General features: G+C 43.1%; 1 long non-coding RNA gene across 3 annotated transcripts; it reads left to right on the top strand.

Moving 5' to 3' along the window:
• The first annotated feature begins 79 nt into the window (after nt 1-79).
• Nucleotides 80-19,856, top strand: LOC310851101. Of its 3 annotated transcripts, XR_014567569.1 has the most exons (4): nt 80-288; nt 7,874-7,969; nt 12,728-12,811; nt 15,420-16,037. It is a non-coding gene; the product is annotated as an uncharacterized lncRNA (long non-coding RNA). The 3 variants fall into 3 exon arrangements; XR_014567568.1 differs by lacking the exons at nt 12,728-12,811; nt 15,420-16,037 and adding an exon at nt 19,648-19,856; XR_014567570.1 differs by lacking the exons at nt 12,728-12,811; nt 15,420-16,037 and adding an exon at nt 10,953-11,774.
• Nucleotides 19,857-20,114: the final 258 nt, after the last annotated feature.

Here is a 20,114-nt window from a genome sequence, read left to right as displayed (position 1 = left end):
CTTTCCAGCCAGTCAGGAGTGCGGTCGCAAACGGTTGATCTCCCGTGCCCTTCCAAGATATTACGCCTCTTGCCATTGGACGGGAGCGTCTCTGTGGGCGGCGCCGAGAAGAGGCCGCTGGGCCGCCACGTTTGCAAGGCGGGTCGGGTTTCTCCGGTGGGAGCCAGCAGAGAAAGAGAGCGGGAGGGGACGGGCTGCAACGTGGAAAAGGTCCCGGGAGAAGTTCCCGACTCCGACGTGGTGTGGCTTTGCTGGTGGCTTTGCGCGAAATGGATAACCTAGACCTATGTATGTTTGCATGGGAGGCAGTGAGTTCAAGAGGACCTGTTGCCCAGTAAACAAGATCGATAGTTCAGCAATATTTGGAGAGCCCCCCATACCTGCTCTAGAGAACCACTGACAGTGCTGGGTTAGAAAGACAATTTGCCTGGCCTGGTATAAAGCCATGTTAAACCCATGACCTCCCACTGCCTAATCCGCGTTGCTACATTCCTCTTCCCACTTACTATGGAGTAAGCCCCACGGAGCTCAATGGGACTTTCTTCTGAGTAGACTTTTATGGCATTTTACTGCTAATTAACAAAGTTAGGCAAAAAGATTGCTGTCCTTCAGTATCCATCCCCAACACATAAGCACTGGTTTGCCAATTGCAAACCGAATGCAAATTGCAAGAAAGCTTCCTTGTTCAGAAATTTGCCTGAGTTTACATGCACAGGAAGACTGGCTAGACTGAATTAAGCAATGACAGAAGGGTTTTCATAGACGCTGATGCAGCAATGAAGTCACTATTGTCTTGTAGATAGTCCCCTTTTGTTCTTTTCTTCTTTAAAACACAGTAAATCACTGGTTTCCAGAGCACAGGCAAATTCTGGGCTCTGAGAAAGGAAATATACAGTGTGTATTAGTATATGGAAGGGTTATTTTCATAGGAAGTTAGAGTTGGGAGTTACAGTACCTTAGAAGTCTTATACTCCAGGCCCCCCCTCCCCAAGTTGGTGTCTTGCAACTATAGAATTTGTGGCAGATGGCTACCTTCTTAAATACTTCCAAGCCAAGGAGAGCCAGCCACTTCCTCAGGGAGTGTTTCACTGCTGGGCAGCTCTTCCCATTCTTCCTGCCATTTCTCCTAAGGTTTAGGAGTTAGGAAACTTCTCCTAATATACTTCATTGTGGAATATTCCCTTTGTTCACACTGAAAACTAAAAAAAAGATCTGCAGCAGTTAAGGATGGTTTAAATGTGCTTCTCTGTTGCATGCGAACCAGATGCAGAAAGTTCATGTAGGCCAACCCTCTTTCAGTGCAAAAAAAATTGCAGTATCCTGGTAGATGGGACTTCCAGCAGCCACAGCTTAAATTATTGGGGGTGGGGTGGGGGGAACCTTTGGCCCTTCAGGTGTTGCTGAACTGCAGCTCCCATCATTCCCTGGCATTGGCCATGCTTGTCAGGGCTGATGGGAGCTGGAGTTCAGCAGCATCAGGAAGGCCAAATATTCATCACACCCAGCTTAAAACTTCTGAAACAGCCTATTCCACTGTCAAGTAGTTTGTACCATCTGGAATGTTTTCCTTATGTTTGGTCTCAGTCACTGGATATTCAAGTCCTACCCTCTGGAGCGACAGAAAGCAAGTTTGCTCCATTTTTGTGACAGTGGTTCACATTTTTGAAGACGGTTGTCACATTGCCTCTTCATTGTCCTCTCCAGCATTCCCAGGTGGAATTTTAATTCCACTTCCATCTAATTATAGAAGAGCAATGTTTCGGCAGGGCAATCTAGCACTGAAGCAACCATAGTAATTGGTGCTTTTTCAAATACTTTAATGAATATGCTTACGCACAATGTTGGCTGCGAGATATTCATAGCAGTTAAATTGTAAATATTGTTCACCCATGATCAGTGAAAAAAATCCTTTTCCTAATCTACAGTTCTGCTAAATGACTCATCTGAGTTGCATGCACACGCAAGTGTTGCGTAAAACATTTCAAAAAAATTGGTCTGCAACATAGGCTGCAATTTTGGTGGTGATAGGCTGAAGCAGCCGTCAGAAAATGGAGACGTATATAAACTTTTAATGGGAAACTGGTGTATTTAAGAGTTTATGGGGCGGAAAACAGTGCCGATAAGAGAGTATTGCTTACTTTTTGAAACTTTTCTCCTTCTGTTTCTAACTATATTTATTTCCCATCCTTTTAATATCCCCACTTATTTGCTTCTTCTTTCCTGATGGGTTTAGTGAAAACAAGGCATTTTATGGTTGACACTGAACAATGTTTTGTGTTTTCTGTACCCAGAACTGTTTTCTTACAGGATGGAGATCAGGAAATTATAACCAAGATTTCAAAAATCTGCTTACAAAAATGTGCAGGTGGAGCAGATTCGTAAGATTGCAGAAGCAGATGCATGCAACCACCAGAAACCTAAAACAGAATATTACTCTGCCTAATGGTGGGGCTTGCTTTACCGAGTAACATATTTGCATAACTGCAGAATAGATCTTCTGATCACATAGGTCGCAATCAATGATGGAAGAAGCAGCCTGCTTTCTATTACAATACCTCTAACTGATCTACTTCCATGGTATCAGGAACCACATTATTCTCAGTCTCCTTCTCCCATTTCCCTAATTAAGAACACTGGTTAGAAAGGAAGTGACGCAGGTAGTGCTGGCTGGTCCATTAAAGCAAATGGAGCACTGTCCCAGCCATCTCATTCTTCCCTCAGACAGCCCCCACCAGTGGTGAAGCTACCTGCTCTATCACCGGGGGTGGTGTACATCCAGGGCATGGCTGGCATGTGCCCCAGGGGGCGTGGAGCGCATCGGGGGGGTTGCGCGGCAAGCAGCGGGCGTCCCGGGGATGCACGCTGAGCGCCCTGGGGAACAGGGGTGGCTGCGATGGTACCCCCCAGATGGCACCTGGGGCGGACCGCCCCCACCTTCGTCCACCAGTGGCCCCTGCCTACCTCCTTTCTCACTTGCAACTGATCCAGGGAGCAGCACAGCCTGTCCCCTTCCTCCTCCTCATTCTCAGTGTTGCCCTGTAGAACGCAGCATAGGAGGAGGATGGGGGCAAAAGTAGAATTAGCTGGCTCTGTCCTTGGCTTTGGCTCTGGCTCCACCTACTGTTTGGGCTCCCAGCCTTCTGCCCCACCAGTCTCAATGGGCACCAGTCTCCACTGAGAAAGGTGTGAGCCATGAGCAAGCACATGTTGTGTGTTCTCTTTAACAAAAGCTGAGCATTCACAATTCTGTTCGATTTTGAGACTGGAAGGAACATTTCAACCCTTCCAGCCAGACAGCTGGAATTGACAATGGGAGGTCACTATTGCTGCACTTTCACATGCTGCCAGGAGTTGCCTGCCTTTCCTTAGTCCACAGATTCTACCATAACAGTTAAGAGTGGCAGTCCAAAAGGAACAGCTCAGAAGCAACTTTGGGCCCAGAGCCAGCAGCAGCATCTCTGCCATCACTGCTTCACCAACTCCATCTCTCAAGATCACAGCCAGAGGCAGGTTGCTGCTGCTGCTTCCCTGTGAGAATCCAAGCTTACTCCCCAAAATACTGCATGTTAATAGCAGAAAGATGCATTGAGGGTATAGCAAGATGTATGAAAATTGGCTTGCAAAGCTTGGTACATTTGGACCTGGAAATGTCACGGGAACCTGAGAGCCAGGGCGCTGTAGTGGTTAGCTTTACTGGAACTTCCTCCCAACTGAAATAGTGTAATCCTTCATGCAGGCTATATTTAGGTGACAGGTGAAAGTCTATTTATTTGTCCAAGCCACTGAAAGCTACTGTTGTTGATGCTGGTTGTATTTGAGGCATAATGTTGCAGTTGTGTTTTATTATATGCACAACATATATTTACATACTGTTTATAATGTATGTTGTGTTGTAAGCCACCCTTTGCTCTGATCTGGAGGAATGGAGAGTATAAAAACTCATAAAAAATAAATAAACCATTAAGAGTGCATGACAATGGTGCAGTCACTATCTAACTTACCTCACAGAGATCTTGTGAGAATAAAGTGAGAAGTGGAGGAAGAAAGAATGTACAGTGTCTTCAGTTCCTTAGAGTAAAAATGGGATATAATTGAATTGAATAATTAGTGAATTTTCATGAAAATCTGTATTTGGTTCTCAGATTGAATCCTTGGAGAAATTATGGGATAGAAATAATGGCAACAGTGATGATGATAATTAATAGAGCTTCTATCCCACCCTTTGCCTAGGGTGCCAAAACAGCAAAACAAACATAAAACAGTGGCTTTCAACTAGTGTGCCGTGGCACCCTGGGGTGCCTTGAATGATAGGGTTGCCACGGGCAACACTGGCCTCTGTCCCTCTCTCTCCCCTCCATCTCCTATGATGCCCTCTTGCATCTCTGCCTTCCAAAGGCTTGCACAGCTGTTTGTTGCAGCGGCCCTGGCTACTAGCTCTCCAGGCAAATGGTGCCTCTGGAGCTGTCCAGGGGATGTTTCCCATGCTCCTGTGGGGCAGTTTGAGGAGGCACCTCTCTTTGGGGCAGGGGGGCCAGCTCAGAGACCAGGGGTGGCAGCTGCGGCTGCCCAGAGGAGAGGGGAAAGGAGAGGAGGCTGAGGGAACACTCCACAAGGGAGGGTCTTTGGGAAAGGATGAGAGGCTGCCAGCTCTGAAGGCAAGGGATGACATAACTGGGTTCCTGAGCCCCACAGGGGTTCTGCAGAAAGAATGTAGTTAGTCAAGGGAGTCATGGACTCAAAAAGGTTGAAAACCTCTGACCTAAAACATTAAGCACCTCTAAAAACAGCTACATACCATCACAGCTAATAATTTCAAGATTGCCAGGACCAGTATCTTTTAACCAATAAACGCCTGGATGAACCAGAATGTTTCTAAATTCTACTCAGATGTTCATGTTCTGAGGGACATACACACATCTCACCACCCAGAAGGCCCTACCACATATCAGTACCAATCAGGAAGCATCCAGTGGCGGCAGCACCAACATGGCCTCCCCTGCTGATCACAAAGTCAAAATGGTTGATATTGGGAGAAGCCCTCTTTTAAGGACTTTGATCTCAATCTGTTTAGAGCTTTGTATCCCAGGGTGTGCAAAGGTCCGTCATGCCCCTTTGCTGACATCTTTTTGCTGCCTCAAAGAGACTTGCCTTTCTCCCTCAGGCCTTTGATGGAGTAAGCAGAATCTGTTGTTTTGTTAATGTGCTGCCAAAGCCTCCTATGACTGTTTTGGGAGTGAGGGCTGTGTTCTGAATGTTGCATGGAAATGTTATTGTTTTCTATGAAAATTTCTCCATGGTTTTAAATGTAAGTTTTAAATGTAAGTCACTTGGAGATCTTTTAAGTGTAATAAGTGTAATAAATAATAATAGTATTAGCACCAGTGGGTTCGGTAGCTCACCAGTGCAGCATTTTATAGCAAAATACAGGCCTGGACCAGAATACAAGTTAGGAGCTCAGGTTTCAGAACCAAGACTGAAGCTTCTGGAAGGATAAGGACCTGATGGCATATATGGGTGTGTAGTCCATTTAGTTTCCACATTACATTGATTGAAACGGAACTGAAGGTAAGTCTTTGTACTTGGTGCTATGTGAGGCTGCCTAGTCTCTACACGACTTTTTGTGTCATTTTCATTGACAAGACGAACAGGGAGGAGCTTGCCAGCCCATCACTAACCTCCCAAAAGTTTAATTGCATGCAACATTTAGCAAAAGAGACATACTTTACCAGAGATCTTTAAAATTACCTCCAGTTGAAGCGTGTCAAAAAGCTGCTAAGTTTGATAAATAAAGATGGATGTAAATGAGTTTTGCTACTTTGCCTCCTTCTTGCCGTTTCTGCCTGGGTGGTTGCTTCCCTCTGCTAGTTTATTTTATGCCATAATGTTCAAGGAAACGTTGCATTTATCACAGACAGCAGACACCTGCAGAGAGAAATGGTTCTGTCATTAATAATAATTGTAAAACCAATCATATGACAAAATCTTTTCCTTGGTCTCAGCCTTTCCCTCATGAAAGCAGACATTAAACCCTCTCCAGGCCCCTCCAACCTACTCAAATGCTCAGACCAAGGGTGAAATTCACAGCACCCAACAAGGAAGGGGGCTTTCAAGACGGGGAGTCAGAAAACGCGGGAGGGAATTGTCTTTGGGACCCATCGAGACCTTGGCTGCACTCAGCTATTTGTGCTTGCAAACTAGAAAACTGAAGAAAAGCATAAACCTCTGGTTTTGCTTTAAATTTGATCTGCTGATGACCTGGGCTCCAATCGTAACTCCGCCATTGATTGGGCAAGTCATTTTCTGTCAGCCTCCATTCCCCATTTCAAAACTAGAAATAATAATGACCTATCTCACAGAGTTCTTGCAGGGGCTTTTTTGTCTCCCAATTGTTATTCTAACTAAGGCTCAATTGTCTGCTTCAGTATAATAATTCCTGCACAGATTCTCGGCCTAGCAACCCTGGATTGGCAGTTTGGGACAGGAAGCCAAGAATATACTAAAGTGTAAATTCTGCACTTGAATTCATTGACTCCCTTATTTCTACATTTTATTTGAGTGGACATTGCAAACAAATAATAAACAAGGGGGTGGGGAAGCCCTCTAAAAACACAGCCATAATATCTATTTTAATGGAGAGACAGTGCTTCTCCTAAGAGACAAGCGCAATTGAAGTAGGCAGCTCAACTGAATTGTGTCTAATGCCACATTCAGAATCTTTGTCCTTCAACTTTCTAAAATTCTAACTTGACTGTTAGAGATGCAAAACTTTAATTAGACACAAAAAAGGGCATGCTCATGAGATGAGGCAAATCATCAAAAGGGCTTCCGACAGCAGCATATGAAAAGCCAGAGATTTGTTTCGAGAATGTTCATACAATGCCTTGTACATTTAACTCTTGTTAGCACACATTCAAGTTTGCTAAGTTTTGTATAAGATTGGCGTTTAATTCAGTTAAGCAGACGGTGACGGAAGTCACTGTATTAAATGCCTCCATTTCTGTATCTGCGTACGCACACACAACCTGATAGTTGAATCTGCAAATTATCAGTCAGCAATTTCTAGTTATTGTTGTGTTGTATCAGCCAACCAGACTTGATTAAATCCCACGTAGAGTTAACCAAGACCACAAAAGCTAAACTTAAAACATATTAACAAACAACAGAGCTGTGAAGTGAGACGAAGATTATGATGATATACTGAGTAATTGGATACCTATAGTACACTTTTGTAAATGTCAGTGAACTAGACCGTCTAATGCCTTACCACTGAGGTAGTGTTAGTGGTCACATTAAGCACAGGTTTTCTGAAAATATAAGTGCCAAATTACTTTTTAGTTTGCAAAATGGAATTGTATATGAAATAAACATTACACTGAGGCCGATTTGTGACAGAAAACTCTTTATGTCAAACACAGTTAGCTTAGCAGTGTTGATGGGCCTTCTTTAAGGTCCTAAGATTTCATGCGCCAACCATAAATAATTATTTAACAACTAATAGGGCAAGGCCAGGAATATAATAGCTTTTATGTTGAAATTAACATCAAGTGATCTGTAGACATCTGCTCGGCAAGCCAAATGTAGTCTTCATGTTGCATGTTTTGCCTCACTGCCTCAAAATAACAAGCAGCCTTTCTATTTGGAGGGGCAGTTTTCCTTGTTAAATATAAAGTGGGGGTCGGGGGAGGAAGCCTACTGAAAGAAAATTGCTTACACTTTAAGGATTGAGACTGTGGTGAGCATTAAACAGCCCTGCAAATTTAAATAATGTGAAATGTAAAAGGTTCAGCTTTGCAGATGCTTTTCTTTCCTGATGTATGTACAGAGCTATTTCAAGAACAATAAGGAGATTTTGCTTGTCATTTTTCTTGCGCAGGTGAGGATGTTCAACAATGCAGTCGAAGGGTAGGACAGTGTAAATCTACCTCAGTGAATTTAAGTCTCCCCTCCCTCAAGAAGGTCAAAGATGTTGGTAAGTAAGAGAAAAGCCTTGAATCCGAAATATGAAATGGTTATCTTTTTTCAGAGGACCGGTCCCCCCTTTCCTTAAACTGGAAAGTCCTTAATATTTGTGAGCAGTAAGACATGTTTCATTTTATTTAAAAGTAGCTACCTTTGCGGGGCTGGGAGAGCAGTTTTCATTGGGATACTGGCACTGGGGAAAGGATTGTTTCACCCTTTCCCTTTGTGCAATTTCTCTGATCTAACTTATCTCTGAAGGTATCCACAGCAATAATAATAATAAATAAATAAAATCAGGCACAGAAGCTGATAGCAGCCTCAGGAGGAGGGATTTGGATCAGAGAAGCAGTTCTGTGGAGAATAGTTAAACATCCCCCCTCTCCTTGTTGTTGCTTTATTAAAATGGAGCACTGCCCCAGCCACCTCAGTCTGCCTTCAGCCAGCCCCCACCTGCCTCCTTTCTCACTTGCGACTGGTCCAGGGAGTGGCACAGCCTGTCCTCTTCCTCCTCTTTCTCCTCCTCAGTCTCAGTGTTACACCCTGCCTTCCATTTTAATCCTCCTTCCAATTTCATTTCATGTACAGTGGTGCCTCGCAAGACGAAATTAATCCGTTCCGTGAGGCTCTTCGTATAGCGGTTTTTTCGTCTTGCGAAGCAAGCCCATTGACAGCTTAGCGGATTAGCGCTACAGCTGTCAAGCGGCTTCCAGCGATCAGCTGTTAAGCGGCTTATCAGCAGAACAGCTGATAAGCGGCTTAGCGGCTTAAGAAAAGGGCGAAAAAAGCGAAAAAAACCCGCGGGGGGATGCAAGATTTTTTTCGTCTTGCGAAGCAACCCCATAGGGGAATTCGTTTTGCGAGGCGTTCGTCTTGCGGGGCACCACTGTAGTCCTGTATTTTGGAGTTGAAGGTTTGAAAGGTATATTATCAGAAGCATCCATCACCCACCACTTAGGAACTTTCTGCCAGGTAAGAACAACAATATACCTGCTTTGTCTCACAGCGCTCATCCACACCTCTGTTTGCCCTGCCTCTTTCCCCCAGGGAAACCCACAGTTTACCGCTGAAATTGGACCAAACAGCAATCAGGTTTTCGGGGGGGGGATTTGCTCTAATTCAGCAGTAAATAGCACATTTTCTGGGGGAAAGCTGTGGGGCAAATGCAAAACCACTCAAACCCATTCCTAGAAAGCACAGGACAAGGCAGCAGTGGCAGTGGCGGGTGTGAGTGATGAAAGTGGCAGCAGTGGCAGTGGCAGGGCAGCACTTCCCATTTCAACGTGAGCGATGAAACAGGACACAGAACAAGAAGAAGATACGTTTAATGAAGATTGGAAAGTGTTTATTGACTATATGGGTGAAAATTGTGTACATTTGAAAACGTTGGCAGCATTAAGATAAATTCCACAGTGTAAATAAGTTTTGATGGATGTAATAATGGAATACTGAATGGTTTAGTTCATGTAAAATATGCAGGGATTTATGTTATGTAAAATGAAACATGGAAAGAGAAGAAGGGAAGTCATTGATATTTTAAGGTTGTTTAAAAGAATATTCTAAAATGTAAAATAGAAAAACTTAATAATTAGAGAGAGAGAGAGAATATGTTTTATATATATATGCCAATTTCCCCCATTTCTAGTTTTCAAAACTGGGCAGGGGTTTAAGACTCAATGTCAGCATGCAGTTCATGCTTGTCATAATTGTATTACATTCATACTTCAAGTTGCGTTTGCTTCAGGTTACGAATGTGGTAAACTTGGAAGTGTTTACTTCCGGGTTTGCCACTTGGCGCATGCACAGGAGCACTCTATCGTGTCACACACACGTGCAGAAGTGGTGCTCTACTTACGGACTTTTTGGGGTGCAAATGGCATCCCGGAACAGATTGCGTCCGTAAGTAGAGGTACCACTGTATCTTATTTTCACTCTGAGGAAAATAGAAAATAAAAAAATACAACTATACAGCTGGAGAAACCAAAACTACCAGCTAGTAGCCTACCTACTACCCCAAGACAAGGGCACCCATTCCCAGCTCCCAGCCTAGAGATCAGTGCAAAGATTCCAGACTGCATATGCACATTTTTTTGTTGGCATCCATCTGTCTCAAGAGACAATGGAGTAAGCCTCCAGGGGTGAAGTCAGAGTGCTGCATTGGCAGTACCAAAGTCATCTCCTTGGGATGCAAGCCTGGACACTGTGTTTGGAGATCCTGGGCTGCCCACACAAAAAGATCCTCCTCTCGGCCTCACTGATGTGGTCCAAAGGGAAGCAGTGGAATACATTTGGCACTAGCTTGGCTGCAGGAGTTGCTGGAAGGAGGTGTAGAAGGCACCGTCCAACCATCTTAGGGACTCCACTCCAGATTTGTTTACTCCTTAGCCTTTTCTTCTCCTGAAGATGTCCCACAAGACAGCGGGTAGTATGTTGCAAAGTATGTGCACATAGATACTTTGTTAAATGTGCAAAACTAAAAGAGGGCCCTACGACAGATAATACTGGTGATCATAAATTCATGGCAGAAGTCAGAGCGAGCAAATCGCAGGAAGGGAAAATATGTATAAGCAACATGACAGAGAAGAGATTGAAAGAGAGAGACAAGTACTGTTTCAATGTCCAAAAAATGAGGAAGTGCAAGAAAAAAACATTAGATCATAAGAGATTTATCATCAAAAGCAGCAAGACAAAATCATACTTGACACTGGAGAGCCCTGACAGGCATCAGAAAAAGTGCTACTGGAAAATCCACCAATGGGCCAGGATTGGAGTTTTTAAAAAACCACAAGAGACAAAGTGGGATGGGATGGGATGGGATGGATGGAGGCTGGAGGAGTAATAACAGTATGGGGACATTTCCAGACAGAGTGAGTAATATACAAGAAAAATGAAACACTCCTTTGGATCTGTACCTTTCCTTTTACTTTTGTAATCCCTACTTCATAAAGTAAAGTAATCACTGGCTGAGATTCATTCAGCATTTCTGTTTTCAACAGAGACAGGGCAGATGCTCTGGAGCTGCCTTCACCAATTTTGTGTCCTCAAGATGTTTTGGACTACAGTCCCCATCAGATACAGCCAGCAGGACCATCTGTAAGTCACAGATTAGCAAAGGCTGGAGTCTCACAAACAGGGCAACATGCAGATAGCTTACCACTGATTATCCTTCCTTCTGTTTTCCTTGAACTTGCGTAATGGACTTTCTCCCCTTTATCCCTCCTTAGGACATCTCTTCCCTCCTTGCTGTTCTGCCCTCCAACAACTGCACTGCCTTCCACTTTCTACCTTTCAAAAATCATGTTTTTATCCTCTTTCGTCAGCTTGTGAACAGACTGACCTTGGATAGGTGTGGGTTTGTATTTGTCATGATCGGATAATTCCCGCCCCCTAAACCTGATTTCTTAGATTTAATTTTATGTGCCATGTCCTGAGCTTAGCAACCATGATCTGTTTTTGCTGAAAGTGCACCTTGCAGTGTTTAACACAAAGTTCTTAGCACTGCTGCAAAGGGGCAAGCCAGACCTGTGAGAAGAGGGCAAAGAGCAACCCATGAAGATCCTTCAGAACCATACACCATGCTAAGTACCAATAGGAAGATACGCTCATTGGACAGATGGATTGAGAAGCAAGAACTGTGTGCATTGAGAATCTTTAAAAAGAAGCAGCAGTGATGAAGGCCGTAGGGAGACAGCTGGAAAGTATGAAGGAATGGAGAATTTGAAGAAGGAGGGAGAACAAACAGCAGTCATAGGTATCAAAGGACTGTGTGGGAGGAGTAGTCGGTAGCAGCAGAGGCCTGCTGCTCCGGCGGGAAGGTAAACGGCTTTTCCGTTCACTGCTCTGGTTCGCCAGAAGCGGCTTAGTCATGCTGGCCACATGACCCAGAAGCTGTACGCTGGCTCCCTCGGCCAATAAAGAGAGATGAGCACCACAACCCCAGAGTCATCCGCAATTGGACCCTTTACCTTTACCTTTAGCATGGCTGCATCTTCATAAGTAAGAATATATCTATGTGATTTCTTGGGCTCATAATCCTCTAGCACAGTGGTGGCCAAACTTGGCCCTCCAGCTGTTTTGGGACTACAATTCTCATCATCCCTGGCCACTGGTCCTGTTAGCTAGGGGTGAAGGGAGTTGTAGTCCAAAAATAGCTGGAGGGCCAAGTTTGGCCACTACTGCTCTAGCATGTAGGCTACCAACCACACTGCATATTGAAAGCAAATTTCAGCATTTTTTAAAAATGAAATATTCTCATTTTTCTGTTTTTCCCCAGAAAAACCCCACCATAATAAGCAGAAGCACTGGATCCCTCTGCCTCATTTCCATATTTGAGCTTGCCAATCCTTTCGGGTCTCTTTGACTGACATTCTCCTAAATCCATATAAAAGTAACTAAAGAGATGCCAAACACCTAAATATCATGGCACAGCAATAAGACACAGATGGGTCTTTTTTGAATATATGAAGTGCAATTCTGTGTAGAGCTACGCAGCTGTAATGTGGCTTACTTCCAGATAAGGGTGCATAGGGTTGTAGCCTAAACCACTCTTATTTAAATATATGCTATACTCTGACCTTTAAGAGATTTTTGCCTTAATTTTAGCATTTTCGACCTGTATCCTCTTTTAAAAAAGAAACATTTACCTGGAGGCTAAAATTACTATACATAAATACAAAGGCCAGTTATTCTCAACTATTGACAACTGCTGCAGCTCCACCTGCTGGAGGAAATGTAAAAGAACAACTTCTACTGTTCGTTTTTGATGTTTTAGGGAGCAAAAGATACTATCAAGCAATCACTTTTTATGAAGTTATTCCTTCAAGGTTTTTCAGTCTCTCCCTTCTGCATAAACATGGTAAGTCCCTTGACTATATTTAATATAAAAAAATAATTATTTGGAGGTGGAAACATATCTGATATATATACACACTCCTATAACATCTTCAAGTAATTAACAAGCTATATTTGCAATTGTGTCAAGTCACTTGAATGCACTGTACAAATCGGAACAAATTAAAACATTTTTTGTGTTTGGAGAGAGCGATTCTAACTATGTGTTCCTCAAGGGCCCAACTCTGCACTTCATGAAAATATGTGGAACCAAACACCACCCCCTGTAGAAAACCCCCAAACAGTTTCCTCAACTGCATTATAACTCTAGTTACCCTAGTTACATCCAGCTTGTGTCCTCAGAAAGCAGTGTAAAATCCCATTTACATCAAAGGGAGCATCCATCCTTTTCAATGGGTTCAGATGAGTGCTACAGATCTGTACCCACATTAGCTACACACCTGGAATCCATATGTACATCTGTACTCCTATTAGCAGAACATATAAATGCCTCTCTGTGTACAGATCTCCTTTGTTGCATCAGGTTAATCTGCAATAAGGAAAAAAAATATTTCAAAAATGTCTGTGTGCATGATCTTTCACTGCGTGGTTAGCTAGGAAGCTGAGACATTAGTTTAAAAGCCAGCTGAGCCCAGAACATGCTGGTGACCTCAATGCCTAATACATAAAAGAGCAAGAATATTTATTAACTTTGCAGGGTTTTCTGATGACAATAGCAATGAATAAAGATTATGAAGTAATTTCAGCATATGCAGTTCAAGCTACATGCTATTCAAGAAAACTTGTATTGATCCGAAACCAATAACAGGAACAAAAGCTCACTGATTACAACTTCATTCCATACGTGTGTTATTAGGTCATGTGATCAGGATTTTGCTGCCAGATACTTTAAATCAGGCCTGATTAGAGCATAATGCATACCCTTACACTAGATTTGGGGCCGGACAGACTACAGAGCAGCAACAGACCTTAGCATGATTATTGTCTCTGCCTTTGTGTCTGCTGGGAACAAGACAGAGCTGATGTTTGTGAGGGCCATTAAGTAACGCAGGAGGAAAATCGTTGGGCAGCTCTGTATCATCTGCCAAGCAGAAGTACCAAGTTAGCTGTGGCAATGCAGGCATTTGTTTAAAGCACATCATTTGGCTCAGGCTACCACAGCATTAAATACAAGCACTTGCGATGTTAACAGGTTTGTACATCATAAAAGAACATTGTGTATAAGGGTTAATTGGAACACCTCTTGGTTGAGTCAAAGATTCCAGCACTGCAGGGAATTGGCCAAGGGAATCTTTGTGGTCCTTCCCAACTCTACAATTCTGGGATTCTGCAATGGTAACATGCACACCAGCTGTCCACTGTATATGGTGCAGTTTCTTGAAATGTGTGGATCCTCTCCATGTGTGGATCCTTATGCAGCAAAAATATCGCCATCTGTGCACAAGAGGGAGGTATCAGGACTTTTGAGGAAACACCAAGGTTTGCAGAATTATAAACATGTTTAGGGAAAAAGCCAGGGGGATCCCAAGATTAGCCTAAGTAGGGCAGAGTAATGGCACACAGGCAGCCGCACACAATGACAGGGGACAGAGGCTGGGCACCTGCAGCAAAAAAATTGTTGGGCGGGCAGGTGGTGGTGGCCGCGCACGGCAGGAAGTGGAGGATGGGCCCCCACAGCAGAAAGGTTGTGGGTGCCCAGGGTCCCCTAGAGTTGGCACCCTTGTTGGCAGGTATGATGTCCTTGTGGAGTGCTGAACAAAATCCTGAAAATTTATTCCCATTAAGATTTAAAATGTAATAGGCGACAGAAGACATGGCGGGTCTCCCATTGACAATAATGTTTTCCAAAAAAAACAAATCCAAAAGCGAATAAACTAATTCTGAATTAACTAAACACCAATTACAGTGGTACCTCAGGTTAAGAACTTCATTCGTTCCGGAGGTCCGTTCTTAACCTGAAACGGTTCTTAACCTGAGGTACCACTTTAGCTAATGGGGCCTCCCACTGCCGCTGCACTGCCGCCGCACAATTTCTTTCTCATCCTAAAGCAAAGTTCTTAACCCAAGGTACTATTTCTGGGTTAGCAGAGTCTGTAACCTGAAGCATCTGTAACCTGAAGCGTCTGTAACCCGAGGTACCACTTTACAGCTTTATGAAAGAGACTATAAAAATAAACAGGGAGGGGAGAGCCCACCCTGGGGCACATTCATAGCCTAGCTTAACAAAATAAAAGAAAAAGGGAAACAGAATAATCCAGGATTTCTAATATATCATATAATCAATAATCCAAGAAGCACAGGGTATAGCAACATACGGTATAGAAACAAAATTATATGAATGTAATTTGATACATGATAGAAAATTAATTTATCCTGAAGATTATAGCATCAAGAGGTCCCAGGAAGCCCGGTATTTCACTGCTTTAACCCTTATTTTTGTGCAAAATGTTTGACTGGTTCCCCAACATCTCCACCAGGGAACTGCTTACTGTGAATTGGTATGTTTAGTGCATGAACACCTCTTAAAGAGAATAAATGAGCCCTGACAGTGGTGTCTGGAGCAAGTTCCACTTGCCAGCACTCCAACTGCTCTTCTTTGCTCAAAACAACAGCAACAAAAAGGCATCAACAACATTGTAATCGTCTTCCTTTAAGAGCCTCTCATCAAGCCTTGCCTCAAGATTTCTTACACTATTTACATTATTCATGAAGGCCTCCATTTAATCAGAATGCTTCAAACTTTTTAAAGTTTCTATATTTGAATATCTGTCTCTTGGCGTATGCACTCATTCAACAATGGAACTTTGGCTTGCTTGCTTTTCCGTGATATAAATCACCCTTTATTCACACGCAGACGTGCTATTCTTTCTCCCTTTTTAGCATTTAGAATATGTATGATGACTCCAAACAAATGCAAGCTGCAGAAGTCATTGGGTTGTGTGTGTGTGTGTTTTAAAGCAATAAAGCAGCAATGTAAAAGCTCCCCTGCACTCATTCAAAACACGGACTTCATATAAAAGAGCCTTGAACAGAAGCTAGAATAATAAGTTAAGAATCATTTGCTCTCTGGGAGTACTTTTTCATCCCAGAGTTTGTCTTCCAGTGCTTTTATGATCTAAAATGTACTTTGCTAAATGATAAAGAACTGAGATGGGAAGATGTGTGTGTGTGTGTGTCTGTTCCAGAGGCCAAATGGCTATAGAAAAATGTCCCTTTACATTGCCAGGAAGCACCATGGGCAGCATCACTTAGCTCAATATCAAAAAGCATGGGAGTAGTCTTCCTAGGGAGAGGGAGGGATAGCTTCTGGGGAAGATTCTAGTCCTCAACAGAAAAGGGGAAGGAGGCAACACTTTCCTCATTGTTATTTTCAGCAGGTTGACTCTTAATTGCTGGGTATTTCTGAGCTTGGAGGGGAATTCTCCAAATAAGTCCAATATTCTTATGTGAATTCTCTGCCTGAAAAGAGTCCAGTCTAAATCAAGATATGTAGAGTTCAGCAATGACCCCATCCCCTCCAAGTGTCCTGATTTTCCAGGGACAGTCCCAGAATTATGAAAGCCATCCTGGCCTCTGATTTGATCCTGGAATGTCCCTATTTGCCCTGCTAGTGCTGCTGCCACTGAGCTCAGGGAGGAGGATGAGCCAGCACTTGTCCTGAGTGACAGCGGCGAGGAAGCATCCCGTTGTGTCTCCAAGGCTTTTCAAGGGGCACTGCTGCCACTCTTCTCTCTTGGGCAGCTCATAGTGGCTGCTGGAGAGCAGGCAAGGAAGGGGGGAAGCTGCCACCACTGAGCCCCAGCCTCGTGTGTGCACCAGCTCTGAGGGGCAGGCAGAAGGCAGGGACACCCTGGGCGGGAAGAAAGGGGAAGCTGAGCAGAGCACAAGGAGTCCTGATTTTTAAAAAAATCTTTCCCCTTTCTAAAATTTATTTATTGGTGCGTGTTTATCTTTTTGTAAATCTACCAAAGAATAAAAGCCGGTATTGATTTCTGTGATCGTGGGGTGTCCCACTTAAAACAGGACAGTTGGGGGGTATGAGCTTAGTACAGTGGTACCTCAGGTTAAGAACTTAATCTGTTCTGGAGGTCCGTTCTTAACCTGAAACTGTTCTTGACCTGAGGTACCACTTTAGCTAATGGGGCCTCCTGCCACCACCGCACAATTTCTGTTCTCATCTTGAAGCAAAGTTCTTAACCCGAGGTACTATTTCTGGGTTAGCGGAGTCTGTAACCTGAAGTGTATGTAACCTGAAGTGTATGTAACCCGAGGTACCACTGTATGGCATAAGCCCTGAAAAAAGGGTGTTCCACAGGTGGGGAGGGGGGCTTGATGGTTAAGCTGTCAAAAAGGATGATGTGGCTGAAACACTATTTTAAAGGCTTGTTTTCCTTCTGCCAGACTTAGGCCGACTCAGCCAGTGGTAGCCACACTGCTGAACAGAGTTTGGCTCTAGTGTAACTTGGTACTTGCTTAACATACACCTTGTTTTACACCAGCTTCTTGTGTATAGGGTTGGTCCCTTAAATATTGGATGTATGCTAATAATCTTCAGCATTATTCTCCTGAACTAAAAACAAGGAAGCTCCTCATCAACCTTCTATCCAGAAATCTTCATATGTATTTCTGTTTTCTTTTTAAATACTGAACACAAACAGTAAAAAAAAGAGGGGAGAAAAAAAGAAAACTCTGCCTGGAGGAAATGTCCTTGGCGTTTGGAATATGACTTGGTAATTTATTCAAATAAAGGCGTGTAGTCATTTTGAATTAGCACATTGTAGAACCTCCTGATAAAATAAAGTCAGTTTAAATTTTAAACAACCTTTAATATTTGTAGAAGTAAATATCCTTTAATTTATCAGCAATTTAGAAGTAATGGGAATTGTCAGAAATTTTAATTCCTCACAATTTAGTTCACTCACAGTGCTTGTCAAACAGTCAAGTGATAGGACGTAAAAGTACTGCTAATTGTTTTAGCACAAGACAGTCCTTCAAAGGTATGGAAGGGAATGTGCAGACACTAATGAAATTTTATTATCAGAATGTAGAATTAGAATTGTGGGAAGAGACAATGGTGTCAGGGACTTGCCGTTAGAATGTTAAGTTCTTGAAGTCTCCAAAACCGCTTCTGGAAGACATTAAATAACTGGGACTACAGACTTCAGAATAATCTCGCATGACAATTGACTTGTCACAGTTTATCAAAAGAACAAACCAGAACAAGGTTTGCTATATTTTTCAGGCTATTAACCTGAATGTCGTACAATGTGGTCAGCAACCCATGAGTTGCTCATGTGATAGGCATGTATTTTTGTACATTATGCACATGGAAAAGCTCAGGAGTGCAACACAGTCTGCCAATCTGTAAACACACACTCCTGTATCACATTACCAAACCTCAGCTGTCTATTCAAATTGGATTCATTTGTGAAAAGCAGGCATAATTCATTCTCTCTCTCTCTCTCTCTCTCTCTCTCTCTCTCTCTCTCTCTCTCTCTGGAGTCTTTGAAATTCTTACCTGGATCCTAAGTAGCCATCTGCAAATGGAAAGACTCCTGTTGTTCATGGAGATGACCAAGACCCACAAAAGAATCTCAGCAGAAGTGGGAAGACCATTTTAGTTTATTCCTCCTTACCCCCGCATCCCCCTATGCTACCCGTTGTGCTGCTCCAAGGGGCCACCCCAACCCTCCAGAGCAGATTTAGGAGGGGCAAAAAGGACTGCAGAGGAAAAAGGGGATCAGTGAAAATCACCTCTCCCTTCTGCTGGTGGGAGCACGAGCTGAGTGAAACTTCCAGAAGCCTAGTTAAGATCCCAGTCATTTCTTTCTTTCCATCCTTCAATTTTTGCTTTGAAAATAATGACACAGGCCTTGTTCGTATTCTCTGCAGTGAAATTGGAAAGGTTTATTGCCATACACTCCATTCCATACATTCAGTCACAGAAGACAAGGTATTATTTCATCGATCGATCGATCTAAACAGCCTTCCATATATGTCGCAAGGCAATGTGCAAAATATAGAGAAGTCTTTTTTTAAGCCACATTCATTCATGAGCAACTTATGGAGGATGTGTGCCAGTGGTTGAGCAGGATCAGAGGAATAAAATAGGTGGGGCCAGGTGGAAAAAAGGACAGAGCAACTCATGTGACTTACCTTTGTACAGTAGGCTACATCCCAGCTACTAAAAATTCAAAGGCCTCTCTCACACACACATCTCTGTATCCTCTGCCCAGGCAAACAATAGGTGTTATCGTAGTTCAAGAATGCATTTTAGCTCGGGTAAAGGGTGTGGCAGAGGGAGGGGTGACCTCAGAGTCCTGAGGCTAGCTAAACAAAATGAGGTTTGATACCATTGGTTTCTGGGCCTGAGGTTTGTAATCCCTGCTATAAGATTAGGTTAAAGGGAAACTGTTGCCATACATTTACAAGTTTGGAAAGTCATGTGGGTTCTCCAAGTGATATTGGAAGAGATGCATTTTTTATTCTCTTCGGCATGAATTATTTCCCCCTCCTCTCCCCTCTTTTAAAAATGTGTTTGGATATTAGGAATGGAAGGAGCTTCCAATTAAGGAAGAAGCGTTATACCCAAAGATGGGTCCTTCCATGAATAGAAGTTTCTTCCATTCACAAAACAAAAGGTTAGGCTACAATCCATGGTTTTAAAGTGGTTTTACTTTATTTACTGTATCATTTTGGATTGTTGGGAGTGGGGCTTGTTAATTTGTGGTTTCAAAGCACAAAGTTCCACGCTTGAATTCCATTTTGGATGGCCTCTCTTTCCTGACTCCTAAAGGCTGCAACTATGAATTATCTTCCCCCAACTGATCTTAATTTCAGAGATATGCTTTCTACTCTGAGCATGAGCACTCCTGGGAAGAAATAATCAAAGCCCTCTCAACTCCTGGAGTGGAATTAAGCACATCTCTATACCATTGAAATTCAAGGCCTTCTCAAACAGTCCTGTGACAACTATACTTACCTGAATCAATCAACTCATGATGCTCATGACCAGATGCAGATGAAGACCAGAACAAAGAAGGCTTTGTTCTCTGCATTCAGTTGTATGTAGGTAACTATATTGAAATTGCATTGTGCAAAACTATATTAAAATTGTGCCTGAGAAATTGTTAGCTTCTTTCTGTTCCACAAAGGTTGAGCACTTTGGCATTCCCTGGGTCTGCAAGATATTCTGTGGAGGTGATCTCTGTCAGATGAGATTCCAGCTGGGGGTTCTAGGCAAAAGTTTGGATTCTGTCCAGGCAAGCAAAGCGTGTCAATGTTCAGTTTCCAATAAGTCATAAAAA

This window comes from Podarcis gaigeae, assembly GCF_964106915.1.
Source record: "Podarcis gaigeae genome assembly, chromosome: 1".
NCBI classification, from domain to species: Eukaryota; Metazoa; Chordata; class Lepidosauria; order Squamata; family Lacertidae; genus Podarcis; species Podarcis gaigeae.
The sequence above is the reverse complement of the archived record's forward strand: the minus strand, read 5'-3'. Positions and strand labels throughout refer to the sequence as shown.